We start from the raw sequence: 5940 nt of genomic DNA, 5'->3' as shown, positions 1-5940 counted from the left end.
CACCGGCGGTGTCTGGTACGGTCCAGACGGTAACCCCTTAAACATTTAAGTAAACATTTCTTTCCCACATCAATGGGAATAAGGAAACAGGTTGTAGCTGCACTTCCCAAGGAAGCCACAGGTCCTCTACGCAGACTACAGCCCCGTGACTTTGCCGAAGGGAGAACTGGAAGGCAATTTGCCACGGTGTTCCAGAGCCTGTTGTTGCCCCACACTGCGGTTAAGTGGCAGAACGCCACCTTGGAGCCACGCCACCCACCGCCCAGCTGAACCAGCCAACACTCACAGCTCATCCTCCAAAATAAAAACAGATCGCCAACTTCCAGCGCGTCCCGACGGTTGTCAGCTGCCCACGAAGGTGCAGCATGTGGCTAGCCGCCACCAACAGGGGAGGGGGGGGGGGGGAGGACTGCCTGTTCCAGCACCACACCCACAAGTACACACACGTACTGAGCGGAGATATCAGCGACCCTGACGGTGTATGTGGTAACCTCCCGGTGCCCTGAAATAAAATCCACCGTGAGAAAAGAACTTAGGACTAGAGACCGAGCTAACTACCGAAACCAGGACACGCCGCCACTCTGAGAAAGTGGAAGCCTTTGAAGACTTTTGCATCTTATATTTCGTCGTATTAATAATAATAATTTGCTCTCCCGAGCAGTGGATTGATCCGACTCATTGATGACCTCACCGCTGGCCACCCGGAGGCCACTTGAGGGTATTGCGACACACATTATCATTTAATTCGTCCTCGTTGAAAGTGAAAGAGGGGCAGAGGGGACGAGGAGAGTGACAGAAAGAGGTGTTAGAAGTTAACCAAGAAGAAGAAGAAGAAGAAGAGGTGGGGTGGGGGGCAACAGGCGGGTTACTAAAAAGAGTGTGACAAAAAGGAGTGAGTCACATGCAGATAAAGACAAATATAGATATGTCAGATGCAGATAAAAAGAAAGATTGAGCAAGATGGAAAACAGCTCAGGAAGTGTGCACGTTAAAGAGAAACAGAGGCGCATACCTTCTATTCTTATCTGACTCGAGTCAACGGTCGCTGTATTCTTTTTGGGGGGTGGGGAGGGGGAGGGGGAGGGGGGGGTTGCATTCTCGTGTTCAATGTCACGGAGGTCAATATGGCTTCCCTCCCGGCGTCCACACACACAACTGAGATTTGTATCTGCAGCGTCACGCCAGAACACGTCTTCATGAACTGATCCGGAGTCAGCGGATCAGCGTCGGTCTGGGGTCCACATGTTCCAGAGACGCCTTCGACGGCTCTGATCCCGACCGTGTCGCTTTAGTGTCGAGCAGAAAAGGTTTTATCGCCAATTTTATGCGGCTTTTTTTTTTTTTTATCCTTTTTGGAATCCTGCGTTGGTGTCGTATCAGATCGATAGGAAGTAGAAACGCTCATTTCACATGAGCTCAGAGTCACAAAGTGACCGGCTTCCAGTAAGTCTGAGTCTGAGTCATGAGCATTTTAAGAAGAAGAAGTATATATATATATATAGTGCCAAAGACTATGACTATATATATATTTATTTATATATTTATATAAATAAATATATATTTAAAAATATTATTCATATATATATATATATATAAATATAAATAAACAAACATTTTTTTATTTATATATATATATATGAATAAATAACAATTTTAAAGTGCCAAAGACTATATAAAATAGACAATAATCCAGGTTTAAAGGGTCAAATGGCTGCTTCGCAAACCAAAATGCACCGATTCCTTATTTGCCGACGACACGGTTTAATATTTTTTAAAAAAGTGATTTCAGAAAACTTGTAAAGCAAAGAAAATAATTGTCCTTTTACAATTCATACATGTTCTCCAAATGAGACATAAACCACTGCAGCAGCTTCTACATCCACCAGACGTTCCCGTTTCCTCCCTAAATATATTCTGAAGCTTCCTCCCAGAGGCTGTTCATCCATCACTCACCGTGAGGTTCACACCTCATCTCGGGGCGGCTTGTCTGTGGGTCAGAACCAGTGGAGCTGAACACAGCGTCACCCACTGGGAGTCTGCAGCTCTCCCAGTGCAACATCACGGGCAAAGGTTTTATCCGGCATGTCGCTGTTGGCTTCCATTTGCAAAAAGAAATATATATAAATAAACCTACTCTGGGAATGCCGATGTCACAAACGCACTCTTAATGAAAGATTGAACAGCCAACCAGACGTACCGGTACAACCAGTACATCCTCCCCTTCGATACGTATCCCAACATCCAGTTGGGATGTACTGGGAAAAAATAATACCTCTTCGATGCATTCTCCGAGTATGCTTTCTTCTTCTTCTTCTTCTTCTTCTTCTTCTTCTTCTTCTTCTTCTTCTTCTTCTTCTTCTTCTTCTTCTTCTTCCCCGTAAGCAGCAGCAGGAGAAAGCGTGCCGCCTCCAGATCCGGACACAAAGAGGGTCATTGTAGTCGGGGAGGCGTGTCTCTGGAGATCGGATGCCTCAAAGGGGCGGAGCCGGACGAGGACGCCGCGGCGCTCCCAGATTAGATTAAAAAAGTCAGGGTCGGGTTAGCCGGCGCTCGGCTTTATTTATGCAAAGCGAGGTCGGGGCTCGTACGCCCGGCCCGGTTATCGGCCTGGAAAAGGTTCGTCAGAAGACGTCACGAGACGCCCTTTTTTTTTGGTGATTTCGCAACAAAATGCTGACTCGGCGCTCGCCGGCGAGGACGTCTTTCCACCGGGTTTCGTTGACCCGTTAGGATCCGAAGCTTCCATCACGGCCATTAAAAGACTTCCGCCTTCGGGATCCGACGGACGTCGATCTTCGGATCGGTCGAGTTGGATCCGCCCCCCCGACGTTGTTTACGCCTCCTTTCATGCAAAACCCGTCACCAGCCTGAAGGTATGCGCGGGGGGGGGCACGCGGTCCCAAGACGGAGGTGAGCTTCAAAGACTCGTGCACTTCCTCCTCCGGGCATTTGAATGTTGCAGAAATTCAGATTTAAAACATAAATTCCAAAATCTCTTCTTCACGGCCACATGCGCCACCAACAATACCGAAAGACACCGTTAGCACGGCCGCGTTAAAAAAATGAAGTACACACTAGCGCCACCATCAGGACTACCAGACCATCAAGACCACCAGGACCACCAAGACCACCAGGACCACCAGGACCACCAGGAACACCAAGACCACAGCGGGCACAAAGTTTAGGCCGAGAAGAAATTATTTCCGTCTCGCTTTATTTATACGCCGTCAAAAATCCACAGAAGTTATCGTCAGACACTCGTCACCCAACACGGGTAGAACCCCCCCACGGGTAGAACCCCCCACGAGTAGAACCCCCCACGGGTAGAACCCCCCCACGGGTAGAACCCCCCACGGGTAGAACCCCCCCACGGGTAGAACCCCCCACGGGTAGAACCCCCCCACGGGTAGAACCCCCCCCCCCCCCACAGGTAAAGGGAGGGAGAGAAAGAGAGAGGGAGGGAGAGAGGGGGAGAGAAAGAGAGGGAGAGAGAGGGAGAGGGAGAGGGAGGGAGGGAGAGAGAGGGAGGGAGAGAAAGAGAGAGGGAGGGAGGGAGAGAGAGAGGGAGGGAGGGAGAGAGAGAGGGAGGGAGGGAGAGAGAGGGAGAGGGAGGGAGGGAGAGAGAGAGGGAGGGAGGGAGAGAGAGGGAGAGGGAGGGAGGGAGAGAGAGAGGGAGGGAGAGAAAGAGAGAGGGAGGGAGAGAAAGAGAGAGAGAGAAAGAGAGAGGGAGAGAGAGGGAGAGGGAGGGAGGGAGAGAGAGGGAGAGAGAGAGAGAGGGAGGGAGAGAAAGAGAGAGGGAGGGAGGGAGAGAGGGGGAGAGAAAGAGAGAGAGAGGGAGAGAAAGAGAGAGGGAGGGAGGGAGAGAGAGGGAGAGGGAGGGAGAGAGAGAGGGAGGGAGAGAAAGAGAGAGAGAGAGAGGGAGGGAGAGAAAGAGAGAGGGAGGGAGGGAGGGAGAGAGAGAGAGGGAGGGAGAGAGAGAGGGAGAGAGAGAGGGATGGAGGGAGAGAAAGAGAGAGGGAGGGAGGGAGAGAAAGAGAGAGGGAGGGAGGGAGAGAGAGAGGGATGGAGGGAGAGAAAGAGAGAGGGGGAGAGGGAGGGAGAGAGAGAAAGAGAGAGGGAGGGAGAGAGAGAGAGAGGGAGGGAGAGAGAGAGAGAGGGAGGGAGGGAGAGAGAGAAAGAGAGAGGGTGGGAGGGAGAGAGAGAGAGGGGGGGGGGAGGGAGAGAGGGAGGGAGAGACAGAGAGAGAGAGAAAGGGAGAGAGATAAGGGGCGTGGGGTGGAATAAACCCATCATGAAAACTGCCATTCATCTCTGTATTCCTGCACTGAAACGGTCTTGCTGAGCGCACGCGCACACACACGCACACACACACACACACACACGCGTCATTAAGCCTTTGCCGTGTTGACACACATCTTTGTGTTCATCTCTTCTTTTTTAAATGTTTTCCTCACGTTTCTAAATGTATTGATCAGTGCCAATGAAGCTTATTGGATTGAACTGATGTATAAGAAAGAGGGGACACACACACACACACACACACGGGCTCGCGCTCGGGAGCAGCGGCGCGCGCCGTGCAGCGTGCGTCCCTCTGAGCGCCTCACTTCCTCTTTTCTTTCTCTTCAGGTTCAATAACGGAATTAAAATAAATGAAGTAAATGAAAACGAAGCGCAGATATTAATCAACATAAACACAGCGAGCCCGTTTCCTTCCGCCGGAACACACATGGAACATGTCCACAGATGTGTGACAAAGGAACGGAAACAATAGATATAGATATAGATATATAATAATGTATAATACAAAGGACTGCTCGACATGCTCAACTAGAGGGCATTAAACCAACAACATGTCATCTCCTGGTGCACGAAGGTAGGAAATGGACTGCAAAGCACATGAAGAAAACGTGGGGAGGGGGAGGTAGAGGGGGGGGGGGGGGGGGGCTGCATTTAAACCCATTAAAAAATGACAAATCCACCAAATGTGCCCCATCGGCACCAACACAACCAACCGAAAAGAAATAAACACACAAATGCAAGAAGAAGAAGAACAAAAAGCTGCTAATTCATCATTTACACCCGCAGATGTGCACGAGGGCTTTTTTTTTTTTTTTTTTTACACACACCCCCCCCCCCCCCTAAAAAAAAAAAAATGCTGCTCTTTTGTTTTTTAAAAAGAAAGAAAGAAAAAAACTATCTCATTCAGACAACAATTTTTTAAAAAAACATTTAAAAATCCTAAAGCACGATAGAAGAAGAATAAAACGGCGCAGTCATCCGCTCGTTTCTGGAGGATGTGGACGGTTATTTACCTGCTCCGTGGACGTGATGTTGTGTATTAATGTTGTCCTTTTTTTCTTGTTTAAATGTCCTTTTCGAGCGCGCGGGGGGGGTCCCCTTCTTTATTTGGGGTCGGATACGTCTCGTCGTGTCCGTGTCCGCGAGAGCGACTGGAGGGGGGCTGGAGCTCGCGTCTTTCAGCCCGTTTATAAAGCTCTCTTTCCTGACCTTTGTCTCTCGAACCGGGGGGACATGAGACATCCACGGCAGTGGAAAAACACCGGCCTGCCTCCTCCGGAGCAGCAGGAGGGAGCGCGTGACGCTGCGCGAGGAGGGCCCGCCCCCCCCCCCCCCCCCCCCCCCCCCTGGCTCTCTCGCGCAGCTCTCTCTCTTTCCCGTGAAAGCTGGAGCTGATGCGACCAGCGCATCTTTCACCCCCCCTCCAAAAAAAGAAACCCTGAACCCCCCCCGTGGCCCCTCCGTCCCCCACCCCCTCTCTCCCCCATCACTCTGCCCGCACAGGAGCTCTGTCCCACGGGCTCATTGTGTTCTTTATCGCCACCCAGGAGCACTTAAAGGCTCCGCCAAGGGAAACGGAAATGTTTTCAGTGTTCAGAGTAGGGTGGCGACTTTTACGAGCGGCACCTGAATGCATCATTG

The 5940-nt window shown here is 50.6% G+C and overlaps 1 protein-coding gene across 1 annotated transcript in view; it reads right to left on the bottom strand.

The window, feature by feature from the left end:
- The window catches only part of slc6a6b (solute carrier family 6 member 6b), a 29569-nt gene extending 23971 nt beyond the window's left edge, over positions 1 to 5598 (bottom strand). The window contains exon 1 of the mRNA XM_034532106.1: positions 5313 to 5598. The gene's annotated coding sequence lies outside the window, so the exon portion shown is untranslated. The remainder of the gene's footprint in view (positions 1 to 5312) is intronic.
- Between the last annotated feature and the right edge of the window lie 342 nt (positions 5599 to 5940).

Source organism: Cyclopterus lumpus, chromosome 5, assembly GCF_009769545.1.
Source record: "Cyclopterus lumpus isolate fCycLum1 chromosome 5, fCycLum1.pri, whole genome shotgun sequence".
Taxonomy (NCBI): Eukaryota; Metazoa; Chordata; class Actinopteri; order Perciformes; family Cyclopteridae; genus Cyclopterus; species Cyclopterus lumpus.
The sequence above is the reverse complement of the archived record's forward strand: the minus strand, read 5'-3'. Positions and strand labels throughout refer to the sequence as shown.